Source organism: Eretmochelys imbricata, chromosome 3 (genome assembly GCF_965152235.1).
Source record: "Eretmochelys imbricata isolate rEreImb1 chromosome 3, rEreImb1.hap1, whole genome shotgun sequence".
NCBI classification, from domain to species: Eukaryota; Metazoa; Chordata; order Testudines; family Cheloniidae; genus Eretmochelys; species Eretmochelys imbricata.
The window spans coordinates 62,091,258-62,114,195 of NC_135574.1; the positions used below are offsets into that span (position 1 = coordinate 62,091,258).

A 22,938-nucleotide genomic window follows, 5' to 3' on the forward strand; every position below is an offset into this window, starting at 1 on the left:
TACAGCAAGCTGAATCTAAATTCTTTAGCAAGGTCTTTTAGTTTCTGCAGAACTCCAGGGCAACGAACTGTAGATACTGCAAACAGCCTAATTTATATTTTAAAACTGAGGTTTATATTGAATATGAAAATGAATAATGAATCAGTATAGTGTTCCTTGTATTTATTTTATGTTAAATTTAATATTTTATGTTATACCCGTATCTCTATTCTCTCCTCACATCAGCTAGTCCTTCATGCACTCCCAACTTAAGAAACGCTAGTATATATCTTCTGAATATATTTCCTCACCTTTCCAGCATGCTTTAATAAGCAGTGAAACAGATAACTTTTAAAGCATAAAAAAAAATCTTTATTAATGCCCATTAAGATGAATGGGGCAATTCACAGCACTCAGAGCTGTTCCAGGTTCTCTGCAAACTCAGGCAGGCATTTCTGTCCCAGTTACAGTCAATTCACATTTTGACGGTTTCCTTTGAAACCATAACAGATGTTTTGGTTTTGTTTTAAATAAAATCCAAGACCCTGGGAAGAACAAGTGAAAGGTCTGTCCGTAGCTTGTCCTTTGTACCCCCTGAGAGCACAAAGATGTAGATAGGTGACTAGTGTCAGACACCTCAGTGCTTTTGAAAATCCCAGTAGGTGCCTATCTGCACATTTGGGAACCTAAATACTTTTAAAAACTGTATATGACTTGCTTAAAGTCACACAGGAAGTGTGTGACAGACCAGGGAATTGAGCCCATATTTCCAGAGTCACAGGCCCTTACCACTGGGACCATTCTTCCTCTCCATAGAGATATACACCCCAGCAAGTTAAAAACTTCACCCCAGAAAGTTAACTTATGTTTTATGAGCTCTAATTCAGAGACCATGGATGAGAGTCAGACATATGTCATCACCACTTTTTGTAAAACTGAACAGGTTCCAGTTCTAACTCAGCTAAAAAAAATCCAATTTGTTACAGCACAACTATGAGACCCAGGTTTATGTTGGCACATAGATATAATTCATTAATTAAAAGGGACTGCAGGAGAAGAGGGGATTCTGGTCCTTGAGTTCTGGTATCGTATGTTATGTGCCATGCCTACAAGTTAGATTTATTGAATGACAGCAGCCTAGAAAGAACCTACTCACTCTTCCCATCCAAATAATATTCAAAGTATAATATATATGGGATGATTTTTTCTCCCTCTATTATTATTAAAGCAGAAACTGGAATGATTTGGGTGATGTCCTAGATAGAGGAGAAGGGATGAAATATTGTAAGAAAGTTCCTTGACACTTATAAAAGGAGGATGCTACAGTAACAACAGTAGGGGGCCCTGAAGTGGTGACAAGGGAGGAAAGTTTAATATGGGCAGGGGAAAGTCTGAGAAGAATCTAGTCAAGGAACTGAGATAAAATTAAAGAAGAGAAAAAGGAGAGTGCAAAAGAGAGAGCAGTTCTGTCTACAATGAGTAAATAACTAGGATACCCTGGTCCTCAAATTCACAACTCCTCCTTCTTGTTTGAGGGATTCCACAGCCTTCCTTTTATTGGGCCATGCTGTGATTCAAACATACTTCCCCACCCCACCAGTATCCAGATTCCAATCCCGTTCCACACAGCCTCCCTTGGTCCTTGAACTCATGCACTTCTTTCCCTTGGTTCTGGGGCCTCCCAGCCCCCCCGGGCTGTACTGTGATTCAGGCAGTCTTCCCCAGCCCACCAGTCTCCCTTCTGGTTCTCAAGCCAGAGAACCCACAACCTGACTTGATGCTCTCCTACAAATTCTCTTCTCCAGGCTGTCTGCCCTGTGACTCTTGGCGTCACCCAACTCCCACTCCTCCCCCCCATAACCTGGAATTGAAGCAAGAGTCTCAAAATCTTGAACTTCTTCTGATGCGGTCTGCAAATAGCTGTAAAAACTGCAAGCAAAATGTGGGTTTTATCTCCCCCTCTAGTCCACTCACAAAGGTGGACAACCTACAACTGTTAACAGTTACTATGAGCTTAGTGGCAGACATCTGTCTGTAAGTCTAAAGGTTTCAATCCTGCTGAGTGTGTTTAACTTCATCCCACTGTAGTCAATGAGGCTGTCTGTAGGAACTGATGGCTCTTTGCAGAAGTTGAAAGACGTGTAGTAAATTAGGGGGATTGCAGGAGAAGAATGGCCACCTTGGAGAACTGGATTCCATCTCCGCCTTTACCACAGTATTCTAAGTGATGCTGGACAAGTCATTTAACCAAATTTTTTCACATTCCTCATGTTCTGGGTGCCCAAATTGAGACCCTGGGGTCTGACTTGCAGAAGTACTAAGCATTCACAGCAAAATGAAGTCAGTGATAGCTCTGCTGTCAACATATGAAGTGTTTTATAATACTAAATATTCTGAAAAAAACAGGCCCTAGATATCTCAAGTTGGGCACCAAAAATTTGGTTAGTCTCTCTGTGCCTCTAGTTCCCATCTGTGAAATGGGGATTATATCATCTTATCTGACAACAGTGTTTTGAAGATAAAATTATTACATTTGTGAAAAAGTCTGGTGGTGACCACCATTAAAATGTCAAAAAGGAAATTAATAATTCTGTATTCAGAACCCAGTTTGAAGGTGGTGAAATAAATAAAACTTGGGGTCACATACTAAATTTTGAGGATAAAGAAAGATAGTCTAAACGATTTTCAGGATACTTCAATGGAGGGAACAAATTCTTCAGATTTGGTAACACTGGTCTGATACTGGTTCTCTAACTATCATAAAAGGCAGAATTGAGCCATCTAGAATATCTGAAACAACCAATACATATACAGGCTCTGTTCTTTACAAAACTAGTTTTGCAAAGACAGGCTTTTCATATCTGTTCTTAAAATATTTATTTTCTGTTTCTTTCCAGCAAGATACTGTTGTTCTATTAAAAAATACTAAAAAAATTGCTCCTGATACTATAAGTATAGATTATATCTAATTAGCATTGTAGTGAAATTCTAAGTAAAGCCGTGCGCGGATACAAAATGTATATCCGCGGATATCCACAGAGCTGCAGAGCTCTTGCGACAATGAGCGGGATTAGCAGGGTTGGGCCATGGCAAGCGACCGGGCCAGGAACCGCAATGGCAAAAGCAGCAGCATATCGGGCTGCGACTCGCAGCGATGTGAGACTCCTGTCTTGGAGTCTGTGAGCCGCTTGCACACATGACCAGTGACAGCTGCTACTGAACCTGGTGCCCAGCCCAGTGGGCAGGGCTGGGGGAAGCACAGCCATGCTGCAGCTACCCAGGCTGGACACTGGCTCCTACGAGTGGTGGCCCAACATGCTGCTGCTTTCTCCACTGCACTTCCTGGCCCGGTCACTGGCCATAGTCCTGCTGGTCTCGTTCATTGTCACTAGAGCGCTGCAGATGTCAGCTTTCTATCCGCAGATATAAATTTTGTATCACTCAGGGCTCCAATTCTAAGATGCAGTCTAATATGCATATTCTGTATATACAAATTATTATTATAAATAGAATTTGTGTACTTTAAATACAAAAATTACTATTATAATACATTCTATGTATGTCACACACACACACACACACGGAAAATAAAGACGAGAGGTTACGAGACTAAATTAAAGAAGAATGAAAGTCACAGAACACAGTTACACATGTTTAAGTGTAAAAGGCTGCATGCACAAGTTTAAGACAGTCTCTGCTTGATTTTATCCTAACAAAACAAAGAGATGAAGATATTAACCTATCAAAATACACTCTAAAGTATTTAAATAGGATGGAATCTGACAACCTAAAAACAAGTAGCAAAATCTGAATGAATCATTGAGAAAAGAGTAAAGCAGCGCAAACAAAAAACTATTTTTAAAAACAAACTTTCAATTATTACAGCGTTGCTTCTCCAAACTATGATCCAATGTGAAATTAGGGCAGTAAATATTTGCAATTGTACATTCCTGTTTTAGTAGTTTGATGGCATGTGATCTCTCTAAATACTGTGTACTATTTTGATCTGGAGGGCTATAACATACCATACCGTTTGCTTTTTTATGCACTGGGTTTTGAATCACAATATATTCTATTGCTTTATCCTCAGTTCAAGTTTTACTTCAGTAGTACTGAACTTCCCCACTTATGTGTCTTTCCAGCATATTTCATACCCCCATTACTGCAGTATACCATAGCTCCACAGCAAACACAAAAGTCTAAACAGGGTCAACAAAACACAGGGATGTGCATGTGATGGGGGCTCCATCTTTAAAGAAGTCTAAATATTTAACATGGAGACAAGAATATAAAAATGAATGGTAGAGAAACCATTTGGATACACACTTGTGCGCACTTTATAAAATGAAACAGCAGCACTGTTCAAATACATGAACTCTAATACAACCCAATTAACAAAAGTAATTCACTGCCACAGGATACTCCGGTAAATAGCTTAGTAATATTCAGAAAAGGTTAGACGTATGAAATAAATATACCATCCGCAGTTCACTACTACAGCTAGAACAAAATTAGAGTGATCAGTTTTGATGCTTCAGGAAAGAACCAGATTGTTTAGCTAATGTCAGGAAAAGATTGCCCACTCACCCCTGCCCAATAGGAAAGTACTGCACAATTCACTAGAGGTATTATAAAAAGAGAAAGAAAGGGCATTTCACTTTTCTTTGAAACACTGAGCATAGGTCACTGCCAAAGACATGAGAACATACTACTCAAACCATTTGTTTGTTCCTTTGTAGCTATCTCTTGTTAAACTTTACAAACACTGAAATCAACACTGCCTGTGTATAGAGAAATTACTTTTCAGAATATTTAACTATATGTCAGAGATGTCTCTCCCTCTCATTTACACACATAAGGTATCTCTTGTAACTCTTATCTATGTAATGTACAGTTGCTGTCAGGTAGTTAGTGTCATGGTAGTGCTGGAAGTGATGCCTATAGCTAAGGCTGCCTAATACTTTCAATTACAGTAACTCCTCGCTAAACATTGATGTTATGTTATTGAAAAATGCTACTTTAAGTGAAACAATGTTAAGTGAATCCAATTTCCCCATAAGAATTAATGTAAAGGGGGGGATTAGGTTCCAGGGAAATTTTTTTCACCAGACAAAAGACTATATATGTATACACACACACAAACATATATACACAGTATAAGTTTTAAACAAACAATTTAATACTGTACACAGCAATGATGATTGTGAAGCTTGGTTGAGGTGGAGGAGTTAGAGGGTGGAATATTTCCCAGGGAATTGCTTACTGCTAAATGATGAACTAGTACTTGGCTGAGCTCTCAAAGGTTAACACGTTGTTAATGTAGCCTCACACAATACAAGGGAGCACAAATGGAGGGAGGAGACACAGCATGGTAAAGAGAGACTGTGAGTGTGTGTGTGTGTGTGAGAGAGAGAGAGAGACGCGCATTGCCCCTTTAAGTACACTGCCTTTTTAAGCAGATCAGCAAGTTGAGACAACAGCTGCTGCTAGCAAGCTCCCTCAATCCTGAGCCCTCTATTGTCCCGTCCCCACCTCCCCGCCCTGAGATATGGTAAAGCAGCAAACAGCAGTGTGGGGAGGGACAGCTGAACTGCCTGGCAACTAACAGCCTGCAGGGCGGCTGCCACACAGGGAACTTAGGGGAGCTGATAGGGGGGCTGCCGGTCCACCCTAGTTCCAAGCCTCCAGCAGCCAGCTCCGACGGGCTGCTCTTCCTGCAAGCAGTGGACAAAGCAGGTGGCTGCCAAACAAGATTATAAGAGAGCACTGCACAACTTTAAACGAGCATGTTCTCTAATTGATCAGCAACGTAGCAATGAAGAAACAACGTTAACTGGGACAACGTTAAGTGAGGAGTTACTGAACAAGACCTTGTTTTCAGTTTCTTATCAACTTTGCCAAAATTAAACTGTTCAGTCTGAAATTTTCTATGCCAGGTATCTGCTTAAAGCTGAATTTTTTTTAAAAAAAAATTTTCAGCAAAACCAGGTCAGCAGCTTCTGGAAATGAAATTAGGGAAAAACAAGTTTTGCCCATACTGATTTTTTTAACTGTTGTGCTGAGAAGCTCTAGTCTCTCCATGATTTGGAGCAGGGGCCTGAATTTTGGCAAGAGGTGGGTGGTGGTGGGGAAGAATCACCTGGGTGTCACGGGATGTGCCTTTTTCCATGCCTATGAAGAACCACCCAAATCTGGCCAAATTATAATTCTCTAAGAAACCTCAGCTTTCACAGGCTCAGTAGAGACTTGTTAGAGTTTGGCAGTAAAATTTAGCCAAAGATGCCATCTGTACTAAGCGTACTCCATCCCTGAGCTACAGGAGCTAAGCAGAACTTTTCCTGTAGTTTTTCCTTCCAGCAACCAGAGGCTGCTGTGACAGAAAAACAGTGTAAAATAACTGCAGAATACCGTATCCAAGTTGCTGAAGATACCACCCAAAAATGCAAAGAAAAGTATCATATGGAAAATTTTGCCAAGTGCTCAGACTAATGTAAAAGAAGATTAAAGTTTCTTTTGTACAAGTGTTCCAGATTTCTCATGCACGGTTGTTCAGCATATTAAAAGTTCATGGGGAAAAAAGAAGACCTAACCGTCCTCCAGCGTGACTTACAAGTTCAAAATTTCTTCTGCAGCCACCAGCTGCCTCCCAGTTAGCTGACTGAAAAGGGTATCTGATGCCCCATCTTCAGATCAACAATACTCAGTAGAATTCTAAGGAAGAGAAATGTCTCTACACTTGCATCTATCTACTATATATATGCTGGAATTGAGAAGAACTTTGATTAAAACAAACTACCTGTTTTACACAAGGAAATCTACTGAGGGGCTCAGAATTTACCAGAATAATTGAAGATGTTTTTAAGAGAACATGACGGACTACATACTAATGACACCACTGTCAGAGTGGAAGTCTGGCTGATCTAACAAACAAACAAAAAACTGGATCAACACAAGTAAAATCAAAAGATGTTTGAGGTACTATGGAACCTATTTCTTCACCAACATGAGGCTGAAAAATCATAATCTTCAGTTTTCTTCCTTTTCTAGCATTAAGAATTGAAGATCTAGATTTCTACCTGAAATCTACGTTTTTAACAGATGTTCTGTCCCAGTTAACTTATTGCATCAAGATGTTGGAATGTTGTAAAAATAAAATAATGGAAGACAGGATAGCTGAATTCAGAATTCTGGAAATTTTAAAATACTTGCACTCCTATTCCAGCCATCTCAGTATTAACTGAGCAGGTCTATCCACATGAAAATTGGTTTGGTCAAACTTCATAATAGATGCTGTAAAATCAAAGGCTGCTAAAAATTATCCTACTTGATATTCCGATTTACACATCCAAAGATTGCATTAGCCCTTTTAGCCATGGAGGATATGCCTATATATGGGAGGGAAAAAAAACACACACCACATGGCAGCAAGTCTGAGAGCCTGGGTCCACTGAGTCAGGCTTGAGCTCCGGGACTAAAAATAGCAGTGCAGATATTTGGGCTCGGGCTGGAGCCTGGGCTCCATGATCCTCCCCCATTCTTGGTTTTCAGAGCTCAGGCTCAAGCCTGAGCCCAAACTTCCACACTGATATTTTTAGCCCTGTAGTACGAGCTCCGCAAGACCAAATCAGTTGATCCTGACTCTGAGACTCTCTGCCACAGGTCTGGTTTTGCAGTGTCGATGTACCCAGAGTCACACTTCAAGCTCACATTCAGATGATTACCCACTATGACCCCAAGGTCTCTTACAGAGTCCCTGCTTACCAGAAAAGGGTCTGCCATCCTGTAAGTATGAACTGCATTCTTTCTTCCTAGCTACATTTGGCTGTATTAAAACACATTGATTGTACCCAGTATACCCAAATGATCCAGATTTCTCTAAAAGTGACCTGCCCTCTTCATTATTCACAACTTCCCCAGTCTGTGTGTCACCTGCAAACCTTATTAAAAATGATTTTATGTTTCCTCCAGGTCCCACTAACTTCAGTTGCAGTCCTCCAGGCTCAGCACTTCTGAAAATAAGGATCCAGGTCTCACACTGGACACCTAGAATGAAATACACCAAATAGTGGCCAGCTGTGAACATGTGTTTAAAAGACTTGCCCAGAATTGCCCAGAAAGTCTATGACAGAGGCAGGGATAGAATTCAGTTGCCTTAACCACTACCCATCCTTTCTCTTCTTGTAGTCCCCTGCCTAATTCACTTTCTGCAACAAATGAGGTAGCTGTCATACAAATAATCTAATTCCCTATACAACACCAATTCATTCTGTTTTATTGTCTTTTTAATTACAAGCAAGACTCAGGAAAGAGCAACGGGAAAGGAACAACTTGATTGTATGGAACTGGGTAAAAAGTTACTTATAAACTGGGCAATTGATATTAAAATTTGTGTGACAATGAATACTGAAACAATTACCACAAAAATCGCATTTTAAGCAATTTTGCTTCCTCCTTCAGTCTCTTTCCTTCTACCTCACCACCAGTTTCTCTCTAAAAGCGTGGCATGACTTCAGACACGGTCATTAACAAGGCTTCATCATTGGATCCCATTTAGCTGTAACCAGCCTCCATCACCACTCCATGTTGTGTAGGCCCACTTATAGTCTCATGCCTAAAATATTTCAATAGCTGAAACTAGAGCTTCATTCTTCGCACATTACCACTACACTACCATGTACATCACTAGCAGTTTTCTTTTGAAAAAAGATGAAAATTTGCTATAGCAACACCACAAATTTTTGTAAGACACACTCTCTTCTTTCATATTGTTTAGCTTCTTACTTTTCAGCCAACTAACATTCACAAGATCTCAAAACTACAAGCCTCGTCAAACAGACATGCAACTAAATGTTTTTATTAAGAGAAATGTGGTTAAAATGACTGGTTTGAAAAAATCCGACAAACTTGCATCCTTGTCATTTTTTGCTGAGCTTTGGACTCAAATTAATTGTAAGAATCAAGGAAAATCATGCACTCATCTGTGTACAAATACAACAGCTAGCTTTCTATGAAGCAAAGTAGTGATTATCAGCAAATTTATGAAAAGTACCATTATTTGTAGTGCAGTAATGTAAAGGGATCCCAAATCACAGACCAAGGCCTTAAGCTAGTGGGCACTCTATAAACACAAAAGAGTTCCCTGCCCCAAAGAGCTTATGTGCTCTATATAATTTGTTTCAGAGTAACAGCCGTGTTAGTCTGTATTTGCAAAAAGAAAAGGAGTACTTGTGGCACCTTAGAGACTAACCAATTTATTGGTCTCTAAGGTGCCACAAGTACTCCTTTTCTTTATATAATTTGTATTCACTTCCATTCTTACAGTATATGATTGATGTCAGTTATTTCACTTTCTGCCACAGTTACAGTTTGACACTGCACCCATCTTACTGTCTAAGGAGACTGCCTTATAAATTGGAATTTCTACTACGTGTTATATGACATTTTAAAAGCGATCTATAAAACCACCATCTTTTGAATAAAATACTTATTAACTGTCAATTAGCTCTACATATACAAGTATAGGGGCTTATAAATATCCTTTACAAAGGTTCCAACTTGTGGTTCATCTGCACTGGTGTAACTGAATCACAGGAAACAACTAGCAAGTGAAAAAATTATTTCTGGGACTTGTTGCCACCAGCGCAAACTGTAGGTGTCTATTTAGCAATGTCCATTCCAGGGAGGAAGATAAACACAAAAAAGAAAAGAAATCTAAGGGAAAAAGACCCTGGAGGTTCATCACCTTCTGATTTAAACAGGAAATGCTTCGGTCAAATGATGCAGCAGAGAAAACCATTATGTTAATCTTTCAGTATCTTCTCATCTGCATACAAATTCACATTGGACCAGTCAACACAATGTCCAAGTGCCAACACCTACTAGAAGTATTAACAGCGCATTGGACAGTTTTATTCAGCTCCTATGAAGAAATAACTCACTTTGTGCAGTGACAAAAGCTCCAAAGAACAGGAGAGGAGGGTAGGTAGTGGGGCACCCATATGGACACACCTCTCAAAGAACCATCTTTACTGCACAAGGTAACAACTTCTTCTTCGAGTAGTGTCTTTCTGGGTGCTTCACTGTAGGCAACTCCTGACCAGTACTCTTTTTGGAGGGCTAGGACTTCAGAGTCTGGTCAGTCACAGATGACAGTACTGTGGAGCCAAAGATGGCATCAGAGGCAGAGTCCCCAGTGATGGCATAATGTTCTGAGAAGATGTGGACTGATGCCCACGCCACCACTCTGCAGATCTCTGAGATAGGGACATCCTTAAAGAAGGTAACAGATGAGATCAATCTTGTGGAATGTGCACAGATGGAGTCTGCAGAGGTGATGTTACGAATCTGGTAGCAATTCAATTCAATGCAATTCAAGAGCCACTTAGAGAGTCTTTGGGCTGATATTGCTGAGCCCTTAGATCTTTACACCATGGAGAGGAACAGTCTAGGGGACTTCATAAAGGCTTTTGTCCTATTGAGGTAGAATGCTAGGGCTCTCTTAACATCTCTGGTATGTAGTATGGCCTCCCTACTGTCTTGGTGAGGCTTGGGGTAGAAGACAGGAAGGTGGATTGACTGGTTCATGTGAAAAGAGAAGGTTACTTTAGAAATGAACTTTGGGTGCGGCCTGAGTGTAACCTTATCTGGAAAGAACACTGTGTAAGGGGTTGCACCCATCAGAACTGCTACCTCCCCTATTCTTCTAGCTGAGCTAATGATCAGAAAAGCCATTTTCATTGATAGGTATGTAGCGAAGAGGTGGCCATAAGCTCAAAGAGGGGCCTGGTTAGCCCTTTCAGCACCAGGTTTAGGTCCAATGAGGGAGTAGGAAGTAGAGGCTGAGGGAAGAGGTTTGTTAGACCTTTAAGGAATTGCTTGACAGTTGGGTGCGATAGCACTGAGTACTCCTCTATGGGTTGGTGAAATGCTGTAAGAGCTGCTAGATGGACCCTGAGAGAGCTCAGGGATAAACCCAATTTTTAAAGGTTAGGACATATTCCAGAATATTTGGAAGAGTTACTGACACTGGAGAGATTTGTTGGGACATGCACCAAATCTGAAACCCGAGCCATTTCTGCAGGTGAGTGCGCTGTGTGAAGGACTTTCTACTGTGTGGTAGAACCTCTTGTACTTCCTTTGAGCATGAGCTTTCTAGATGCTGGAACCACGTAGGAGCCATGCTTTGAGGCGGAGAATCCCCAAGTTTGGATGTATGGTTTGCCCTTTGTCTTGTGAGAGGAGGTGTGGAGTGGCTGGAAGGGAGATTGGAAGGCACATCATGAGCTGCATCAGGTAAGGCTATCAGATCGGTCTCGCCCAAGTAAGAGCGATCAGGATTACGTAAGTTCTGTACACCTTTACCTTTAGCAGGACCTTTAGCAGAAGAGGAAATAGAGAGAAGGCATAAAGAAGGTCCTTATCCCAGTGGAGGAATAGAGCAACACCCAGATAGTGCTGTCCCATCCCCACCCAGGAGCAGTATCATGGGCACTTCCTGTTCTGGTAAGTGGCAAACAGATCTGTGGATGGTCTTCCCCACCATGTGACCAAGTCTTAGAGTACTGACGGGTGCAGCTCCCACTCGTGGTCAAGTGGGAATTTGTGACTGAGCTTGTCTGTTATCGAACTCTGTGTGCCCAGGAGGTAAGCCACGGACAAGATGACCAGAGATGCACCAGCTCCACAGACTCTGTGCATAGGAAGGGCAACCTGGCCCCTCCCTGGCAGGTGATGTAATACATGCAGGCTATGTTGTCTGTTAGGATCTTCATATGTGATCAGTGGAAAATGGGTGAAGGCATTCCTGACCATTCTCAGTTTAAGGAGATTGATGTGTAGGGATATCTCTACAAATGACCATTTGCCTTGTGGCATGAGGCCATTTAAATGAGTGTACCAACCGATGAGCGGCGCATCCATGGTAAGGAGTGACGATGCTGATACCTGTAAAAAAGGGATCCCTTTGCATGCTTTGACTGGGTTCTTCTACTATTCCAGGCAGTTTTTGCTCCTGAGAGGTAGTGACAGGGTTTGTCCAGACTGTCCCTGTTCAGTCTGTAAACCGAACTGAACCACAGTTGGAGGCATTGCATGTGGAGTCTGGCGTGCAGTATCATTGCTGTGCTTGCTGCCATATGCCCAAGGAGTCGGAGGCAGAGACTGGCTGGTATTTGAGGGCAGCATCTGAGTGAGACCAGGGATAAGAACCTATCTTGAGGTAGGAAAGCTTTGGCCCGTAGCACATCTAGGTCGGTCCCTATGAACTCCAGGCTTCGCACTGGTCTGAGAGTCGACTTCTCCATGCTGATCTGTAGGCCCAGTTCTGTGAAGAAGCATATCATGGTCTCGGTGGCTCGATGAGCCTCCTGAAGCAATCAGGCTCTGAGGAGACAATCATTCAGGTACAGGTAGATCATTATCCCTTGTGATCATAGATGAGCGGCTGTCACTTATAGAACTTTGAAAAATACTCTCGGGGCCAATGGAAGTCCAAAGGGAAGGATTCCTTATTGGTAATAGTGGCATCCCAGCTTAAACCTGAGAAATTGTCTGAGAGTCGGTAGTATTGAAATATGAAAGTAGGAAGCCTGTAGGTCCAAGACTGAAAACCAGTCTCCCTTTCCCAATGATGGAATGATATTCAATAAGATGACACCTTAAACTTCTGAGCTTTGACAAACTTCTTGAGAGTTGTGAGGTCCAAAATGGGTTTCCAACCTCCCTTCCTTTTTGGTATTAGGAATTAATGAGAGTAGAGCCCCTCACCTCATAGATGTTGAGGTACTGGTTCTATAGCTCCTAACTGCAGGAGTCGATCTATCTCCTGACGAAGTAGACTCTCATAAGAAGGGTCCCTGAAGAGGGATGGGGAAGATTGTGGCGGAGAGGGTAAGGAGGTGAAGTGGATGGAGTACACTGATCTAACGATCTCTAGGACTCATCTGTCCAACATTATGCGCTCCCAGGCACTGCGGAGCACTGACAATGGCAGTCAAACGGGTGCATGATCACAGAAAGTAGAGGGGAATAGTCTTGTGGTGCCTCAACCTACCCATCAAAAGTTGTTCTTAGGGGCCGGAGGTTGGCTCGACAATTGAGAACCAGGTTTCCGTTTAGTGAATTTTCCTGTTGTCCTTTGGGGTGCACAGTAATGTTGTGATGGGAATCGAGATGAATAAGGCCTGGGCTCGGATTGGAGGCTAAAATGTCTCTTTTGCCGTGGTGTGCAGATTCCCAGTGTTCTGAGGGTGGCCCAGGAATCCTTCAAGGAGCAGAGAGTGGCACAGGTCTTCTCAGCGAAGAGCATCACACCCTCGAAGGGGAGGTCCTCCATTGCGGTCTGCATCTCCTTCGGGAATGCTGAGAGTTAGAGCCATGACTCCCATCTCATGACCACAACAGTGGAGATGGATCTGGCAGCCGTGTCAGTGGCATTGAGGACCGATTTCAATGATGTTTTTGCCACCAATTGCCCTTCCTAGATGATGACCTTGAAGGAATCTTGAGAACTCTCTGGCAGCTTGCCAATAAAGTCACTTAACTTATAATTTATGTAATCGTATTTTGCCAGGAGTGCCTGGTAGTTGGCAATATAAAATTGTAAAGTGCCTGAGGAATACGCCTTCCTACCAAACAGACCAAGGCACTTCCAGACTCAGTCATAGGGAGTAGCCCTGGAATGATGTTGTCGGCCTTGAGAGTTTAAAGTGTCCACCACGATGGAATTGGGTGGCGGGTGAGTGAAAAAGAACATTTGTTTGTGGGGAACATAATATTTCTTGTCTGCCTGCTTGCACATGGGGGCTACCAATGCCAGAGTTTGTCACACCACCTTAGCCGGGTCTAGGATAGTCTTGTTGATTGAGAGGGCCATTTCAAGGAGGACAAAGAGTGGAGGATGTCAATGAGCTGGTGGTGCGTGTCTTTGACCTCCCTCCAATGGTATGTGGAGGGTGTCCACTACTCTTTTCGCCAGCTCCTGAAACAGGTGGAAGTCATCTGCCATGGAAGGTGGTGAAGGCAGCACTGCTTCATTTAGGGAAGAGGGGGATACAGCTTTTGGTGTTATCTCCTCCTCCGTGTCCTCTTCTTGATCCACCATTTCTTGAGGCTCTGAGGCCCTCGATGATGTGGCCTGGAGGATTGTCAGGCAATGCATGAAGCCTGTGAGGCAGTCTGTCCATGTGCCTCCCAGGGATCCCAGTATGGCCACTGCAGTGGAACAGGGCCTGGTGGAGGTGCCCATGGATGGCTGTACCAAGATGGTGGTGATCCCATCTGCTGCTACATTCCCAAACCCTGTTGATAGCGGGTCCCTTATGGAGCTTGGGAGAAGTACTGTAAAATCCCCTCCAGTTCACTTTCTGAACCCTCACTTGATAGTGGAGGAGCATGGCATGACTGTGGGGAGATAACCTGTGCTCAGCAATGGCTCAGTGTCATGATCTAAGTACCGAGGGGCAGTGTGTCGGGTGTTTCTGTCATGCCTAGGTCACTGATCTGATGGAATTCCACTATACCAAGTGCCCCAGCATTGGTGCCAGGGGAGATGGAGACCCTGTCTCTACTTGTCTCTCCAGTACTGGGCGGGCTATTAAAGCTCATGCTACTGATGTCAACTCACGTACTGAAGTCCACTCACATACCAAGGGCATTTTAGGGCTTTTGCCCTTATTTCTCAGTACCTGTACCCAAAGGATCTGTGAGCCTATCAACAGTACCAGATACTGATGACTGCCATGAGGCACGTGTACCAGATTGTGGTCTCAGTGCCGGCAGTGCAGAGATACAGAGAAAGATGGTGATCGCTTTTGGTTATCCCTGGTCTTGTTGAGGGGACTTCCTGCTCTCCTTTTTAACTTGTGAGAGGAGTCCCCAGCCCATTTCTTCGATCTACTAACCTTCAAAGTCGAAGGGAAGACTCATGCCTGCCTGTGGGCTGAGGTCAGAGAGCCGCCTCCATAAAGATGACTTTTTGGCTAAGCTCTCTATCCTTGTGGGTAGGAACTGCTTGGCAAAGGAAACATTTCCGTTCAGTGTCACCCTGGCCGAGACAGCGGATGCACTGAGAGTGCTTGTCCGCGATCGGGATTACCTTGCTGCAAGTGCAAAACTTCTTAAAACCTGCAGAGCCGGGCATACCCTTCTCGAGGGGGGGGTTGACAAAAGAACAAAGTCCTTTCTTCATCTTCTTTTTTTCTCTAAGGCACAGCCAAATAAACGGAAAAGGAAAAGAAACATGAGAGGCTTCTAAAGAAGCTAAAATTTAGTAAATGAAAGAGTTAACTATACGCAAGTGCACAGCTAAAGGCTCAGTCTCTAGCAGGGGCAGCTGAGAAAGAATTGAGGATAGTTAACCCATGCATCCTTCAAATCAAGGGCGGTGTACCTGTCTCCTGGATCCAGGGAGGAAATGATGGAGGCTATGGAGACCATGAGAAATGTCAACTTCTTGAGATATTTGTTGAGGTGGCGCAGATACAGTATGGGTCTTAGGCCCCCTTTTGCTTTCAAGATTAAGAAAAAGCAGGAGTAGAACCCTTTCCCCCTCATGTCTCGAGGGACCTCCTCTACCGCCCCCAGTCGTAGGAGGTTCTCTAACTCCTGAACAAGGAGATGCTCCTGAGAAGGATCTCTGAAGAGGGACGGAGAAGGGGGGTAGGAGGGAGGAGTGTCTGTGAACTGCAGGGTGTAGCCCAAAGAGATTATACTGAGTACACAACCATGCTGAAAGGAAGAAGGGAGATGGTACTTAAACCCCATGTCTCTGTCTTTTCTCCTGAAGATGCTTTGCTGAGGAGGCCCCCAGGACCTGGGCAGTGGAGGAGATCTGAACTGCCTCCTTGTTGCTTGTGGAAGCCCAGTGAGTGCAGAGTGGCCCAGGACTTTTTTAGACCATGCAGCTTCACATCTGTCTGCTCTGAGAGCAGTCCATTCCCTTTGTACAGAAGCCTGGATGGAGGACTGCATCTCCTGGGACAGACCCGAGGATTGGAGCCAGGAACTGTTCCTCATTACCACAGCCGAGGCAACAACTCTGGCAGCTGAATCGGCCATGTACCAGGCCATCTGGAGGAAGCATCTTGCCACCGCCTTGCACTCCTCCAGGATGGACGCAAACTCCTGACTGAGGTCCTATGGCAAGGTGTCCTTAACCTTGTTGAGGGAGTTCTAAAAATTGAAGTTATACCTCCCCAACAAGGCCTGGTGGTTGGACACCCTAAACTGTAGACTTGCAGCTGAATAAACTTTTCTTCTGAAAAGGTCTAGCCTTTTTGCATCCTTATTTTTAGGTGTGGCGCTCACCTGACCCTGCCTGTCCCTCTTGTTGGCCGCTGATACAACCAGCAACCCAGGTGGCGAGTGCGTATAGAGGTATTCAAACCCATTAGCGGGGACATAATATTTCTTTCTGACTCCTTTGGAGGTGGGAGGAATAGATGAAGATCTCCCACAGGGCCTTAGCAATTGGCAGCACAACCTGTGCCAGGGTTGCTGCCGTGAGCACATCGAAGAGTGTGTCCTACTGCTCTGACGGGTCATTGTCCTCCAGGCCTAGATTAGAGGCCAATCTTCTAAGCAGGGCTTGGTGCTCCTTGAAGTCATCAGGAGGGCTGGCGTGAGAGGGGCCCGCCACCACTTTGTCCGGCGACAAAGACAATGATGGCACCATGAGAGAAGGCTCCCTCTGTGACGGCATCTGTTCTTCCAACCCTGTGTCAAAGTCTGTGCCATGTTCCGACTCAGTACCGGTGGTACAGGGGGTTGCTTATCCAAGGCAGCCGAGGAGTGGTACGAATAAGGCATCGTTATCATAGGTACGCCCCACAGGGTTCCAGTAGGACCACTGGGCTGACCAGTGGCCCGACTGCCACGTGGTCATCGAGGGTGCTGAACTGGCCTCCAATGCCACAGGAGACCAGTGTTTCCTCAGCAAAGGGGTAAACTCCCATTCCAACTCAGACCAGGTGGGGCCATGGAGGCTTGCGTCTGGCAGCTCACTTTGGGTGCAGGGAACCAGCGCCTGGAAGGTGGCGACCAACACCTTTCCAGGGAATGGCGCTGAGGCGACAGGGACACAGACCACGCTGGAGCGTCAGCTGATGGGAGACAACCAGGTACTAGGAATGCAGAGACCAGTCCTTGATGTGGGTGATGTGCACTGTGTTCGTGGGGACCGCGAACGCGGTGCCAGCCAACTGAGCCGTCTGGCCGGTGACCGAGGTTGCGATGCTGGGGTTTGTGGTCAGGGAACTAAGCCTCTGCTCCAGGGACTGATGGCGCTCCACTGTCCTTTGAGGTGGCCCCATGGCCAGCTTGCCCTTGGGTTGGGGAGCCTTAGCGAGATCTACTGCTGGGCACGTCATCGGCAGCACCAGAAGGGTCATTCGATCCCTAGCCACCTGGAAGCCCCCAGGAGTTGAAGGCACCAATAGGTGCCAAGATCCCCTACCACTCCCAGGAGTCAGAGGCGGATCCCTGGATGGGCTGGGGGGTCCAGACAGAGCGATACCCTTTTGGGGCCCCAGGGTGGGCTTATGACCTTAACTGCATCCTTTGTCCAACACCTCCTTCCTCTCTTTATTCTGTGCCAAGGAACCATGCTGCTTCTTGTGGAGTTTCTTGGGCACCGGCAAGGGGTAACGGTGCCGGGAGGGACCCAGTGCTGACAGGGCACTCCACACCGATACCAATGTACTAGGCATTGAATTGGAGCGGGACGGCTATGACGCCAAGCGAACTGAAGCCTCCTTGAGGACGGCCTTTAGGCAGATGTCCCGCTCTGAGTCCCAGGACCAAAGTTTTTACAGATCCTGTACTTCTCCTTTATGTGCGACTCTCCCAAGCACTTAAGCAGCTGCTATGGGGGTTTCTAACAGGCACAGGCTGTTGCAGGGTGAACACAGTTTGAACCCTGGGGACTGGGACATGCCCCACCCAGGGCAAAGTCCCTGCTGGGAGCCCAGCTACTAACGCTTAACACTTAAACTCCAAGTACTAGCAACTATATACAAAGAAAAGGAGTACTTGTGGCACCTTAGAGACTAACCAATTTATTTGAGCATGAGCTTTCGTGAGCTACAGCTCACGAAAGCTCATGCTCAAATAAATTGGTTAGTCTCTAAGGTGCCACAAGTACTCCTTTTCTTTTTGCGAATACAGACTAACACGGCTGTTACTCTGAAACCTGTCTATATACAAAGAGACAGTCAACAGATTGTTAGAAAACCGCTATCCACTTCGGAGACAAGAGGAAGGCATTCCAACCAACCGTCACAGGCAGTAAGGAGGCATATGGACAGCAGTGCCTCATATACCAGCGCATGAGTATGGCACTACAGAGGCTGCCACAGTTGGCTCTATGCATACCGCTAAGGCAAAAAATTCCAGCAACTCTGCATGTGGGTATGGACACACCTAGAATGGAATCGACACGTGCAAGCACTTGAACAGTTTTATCCACAACAGACTAAATAAAGACAGTGTACCAGTATTTAAAATGGTGATGGCTGAGGATAACACAGTGTTGCAGACTCTCTCACATCTGAAATTTTGCAAGGTCAAAATTCCGCAAAATATTTAGGAATAAAAGAGTTTACAAGTAACAGCTCCACCAAGGTCAAAAGAGTTACAGAGCAGAAGTCACTTAGTATCAGAAGAAAACCAAATTATTTTGAAAGCATTCCATAAAGGCATTAGCATCCCTGAGTGCTATAAGAGGCAAGAATATAGTACCAAATGACTTATCATCATGTTCCTATTACGCCTCTGGTGTTTAGGGCAGTGACGAAGCTCCTCCACTCCTGTCTGTTTCTGGCTCGTCTTTCAATGGTTCCCCAGCTGTGCTCCAGGTTTTTCAGCTCGGCTTCCACTGATCTTTGCCATGTTGTTTTCGGGTAGCCTCATTTTCACTTGCCTTCAGGTGTCCATGTTATTGCTACTCTGGAGATGGAATCAGTTTCCATCTGAAGCACATGACCTACCCATCTCCAACGCCTCCTGGCAATGATGGTGCTCAGATCCTTTTCGCTGCACTGTGTCAATAGATCTTGGTTTGAGATTGTCCTGGGCCAAAAGATACGGAGGATTTTTCTGAGGCAGGTTGTATGGAATAAAGATAGCTTGGACATGTCATACTTTCTCATTCCCCAGCATTCTGCACTATAAAGTAGTGTTGAAAGTACGCAGCTCTGATAAATCTTAAGTTTGCTTTTGGCAGTGTATTTTGATGATTTCCACACTGTATTTAAGCTCATGAAGGTGTTCCTGGCTTTACTGATTTTGTTCCGGATGTCCTGGCTTGTTCCACCGTCCTGGCTGAGGGTGCTGCCCAAGTATGTGAATGTTTCTACATTGGTGAGAACATAATCCTCTATCTGTACCAGTGACAGTGAGGCAATATTAAAGGTCATGATATCTGTCTTATTGCGGTGGATTTTCAGTCCAGTTTGCTGGCTGAATGTGTTGAGTCAAGTTGGGTTTTTTTGTATATGGTGTCAGGTATGCGATAGGAGAATGACATCGTCTGCGAAGTCCAGGTCTTCAAGGGATGAAAAGAGTGCCCATTTAATACCTCTTGGCACGTCTTCTGTTGTACGCCGCATTATCTAGTCAATGGCAATGTTGAAGAGGATTGCAGATATGACAATCCTGACATACTCCTGTTTTGACTTCAAAACTGAGCTCACTGTGATCAACACTGCATGTAAAGTTGAAACAGAAGCTTTTGATGACATTGATTATACGGGAAAGAATTCCATATGCCCACAGAATGCGCCATCGGCTGGTCCTGTGAATGCTATCAAAAGCCTTCTCGAAGTCTATGGGATTTATGTAGAGTTGCCATTGCCATTCTAACACAGTTTTATTATGTATCATAGAGCGAACATCTGGTCTGTGCAACCACGACCTTTCCAAAAACCAGGTTGCAATAAAATGACTTGTAGTAAAAATATAAACCAACTTTAAAACAACATAAATTTTATGAACAAATTCTTCTAAAAGTACACAGAGCACAAGTACCTTGTGAATACAAAAATGAATTTCTAGCCCTTAAAATTCTGAAGACAATCTACTAAACATGAATCAATGTAAAATGACGAAGAGCTGTCTTTTTGAAGAATTAGGAACACAGCTCTAGCACCTCTGCTGATGCTAACAGGCGGAAGCCCCTGCAACGTGCAGCAGCTGCCCTTAAGTTCAGTGGCGGCATTAGTTTATTCTAGCACTACACAATACCCTGAATTCTCCCCCACCCACATAAACATGGCTTGTAGCTGAAAATACTCAATGGAGGTAGTTTAATTACCTGACTTCATTTTAAAGAATGGGGTTTTTACCTTGCTCTCAAGGTACCCCAGCCCCATACCTTGCAATTCAATTTGTACAATGTTGTACAAGTGGTCCAGCTAATCCTTTCACCTATCATACAGGGCCAAGGTGGGGAGGGAGACGAGAACTTGTAGCTACCTTCAGATACTCATCTTCTTGGCTCTGTAGGCCTCAAATTGCTAAACTGTTCTCCAGATACTCTAGCTCACCACAATACGCTTCTGGTTCTCTCCACCTACTGACAGCAAGCTGAACTCTCGCTCTGGCTCCCTGATCCTTGGCTGCTTGAGCGTGGAACAGCTCAGGGAACATACATGGCAAAACAATTAACTATCTCTTGTGGAAAAAAGCAGAGAGCAACAGGGAATGAAAGCAGGTCTCACCATTGCAGGGAGACACAACAAATGGCCACGCATTGGCTGCAGCAAAATGGCAAATTCTGTGCCACCTTGGAAAAACGCCAAATTCAGTACCTAATGAGTCCATGTGATTCTGACTGAAATGAATGGGACAGATCACAACTCTTAAGATATTATTTCAGGCTCTGCCAACAGATGCAGGCTTTACTGTATTGGCTCACAAATCAGTTCACGTTCTCAATATTATTTCCACAACCCTTCAAGACTAGAAACATTAAAAAAGAAAAACAAATTTTAAAAACACAATTCTGGGAAAAGGAGTGAATTCTGAGGCAAATTCAGCATCTGCATAATAAACAGGGCCCTGATGACAACGACAACAGTGTGAAATGATGACGACTTTGATCCATTTCACTATTATTCAGAATCCTGGGGACAGCAGTGAAATGGGCAAAGAACCATCATATCAAATTAACTACTGGTTAGGAAAACTATGAACAGCAGCAAACAATCAGCTGAATTACGCCCTGGGAAGGACCACCCAACATGTATGAAGGCAGGGAGAAAAGCACAGTGGGCACAGGAGACATAGCAGCAGTCAGGAACTGAGGCTATTCTTCTCAAGGGTCTGCTAACTCATATAAAAAGTACAAACTGTGTGATCTTCATTAGGATTTTACTTGAGTTAAGAACACCCTTTTTTTCCCTGGTGAAGCCAATACCTTTCATACGAGCTGATCTGTGCAGAATGTTCTAAGAAGACTCTGATCACTTACAGAATTGGTTTATCTGCAGCAGAATGTTTCATTGATATAGTAGTTGATATAGATCAGTGGTTCTCAACCTATTTACCATTGTGGGCCACATATGCAGCTCTCTCTGTGTTATATGGGCCGCATCCACACAATATAGATACTACCTGTATGGCCCTGAAGATGTCACACAGGTCACAGCTGTGTGCTGATTGGGCCGTGGGTTGAGGACCACTGATTTAGATGCTTTTAAGGCACTGAAACTGGCGGTGGGGGAGGGGAGGGCAGAATGGCAGTGATGTATCTTCTACAATTGGTCAGTGCTAAAGATAAATCCTAAGAGCACTTCTCACAGCTAGGCTGTGCTACACTTTCACATATTTGAGGCTTTGGAGTAAAAATTGAAGGAAGAATGGTCTCCTATGGATGTATGAAAGAACTTATCTTGATAACAAACAAACCTAAAGTACAAAGAACTGAAGGTTACTTACTAGTAAATGAAGGTTGATTACCTGTAACCAGAGTTCTTCGCAGTGACTGCATATTTACACTTACAGGCACTATGCCACCTGGTGGCACTTTACAGTAGAACCTTTTCCAAGCAGTGCCTACTGGAGTACACATACACACACTCTAAACCCTCCACTCAGTGTTTCTGAATGTTCCCAAGGTGAGGCTATAAAGGGGCGCTGCACCCTCTACCATCTCAACTGCTTTCACTGCCAACCCAGATGACCATGATAGAAAGAGCAGAAGGTGGGAGGGAAGGGTGAATATGCAGACATTTCAAAGAACTCTGGTTACAAGTAATGTTTATTTCTTCTTTGAGTGGCGCTGCATATTTCTACTTATGGGTAGTTTGAAAAGCAGTGCTGAAAACCCCGGAGACGAGGTCAGAGTCCTAACTGAATAGTGATTGTAACACAGCTCTGCCAAATGTGGCATCCACTCTAGAAGCAAGATCCAGCACATAATGTTTAGTGAATGCGTACACTGACTTCCATGTAGTACCCTTGCACGTTTCCCTAATAGGAACACATTTAAATAAAGCAAAAAATATTGCTACAGCTCCAGCAGAATGAGATCGTTTGACAGACAGCTCAGGAATTTGAGTTAACTCATAATTCAGTGCATTGTTTTAACCCATCTTGAAACAGTCTGAGTGGACACACTATAACTCATATAATTCTTAGCATAAGAAAATCTAGATGACTTCCTAAAACTCCTAATTCTATCTAAGTAGTAAGCAAGAGCTCTTCTAGCACCTATAGAGTATGTAATGCAAACTCAACATTACTAAGCACGAGGTTTGGGAAAGAAAACCAGTAAATTAACTGTATGATCATGTGAAACTGATATTAATTTTGGTAAAAACCTGGGATCAGGTCTAAGAACCACTTTATATTTGTGAAAATTATTAAATGGACGGTCAGCCATCAGGACATGCAATTCACTCATCCTTCTGGCTGATGTAACAACGGTGATGAAGACCTCTTTAAAAGCTGAATAAAATAATG

At 44.0% G+C, this 22,938-nt stretch overlaps 1 protein-coding gene across 3 annotated transcripts in view; it reads right to left on the minus strand.

Annotated features, from left to right (window-relative positions):
- The window catches only part of PHIP (PHIP subunit of CUL4-Ring ligase complex), a 308,803-nt gene that overhangs the window by 199,829 nt on the left and 86,036 nt on the right, over window positions 1-22,938 (minus strand). The window lies entirely within an intron of this gene.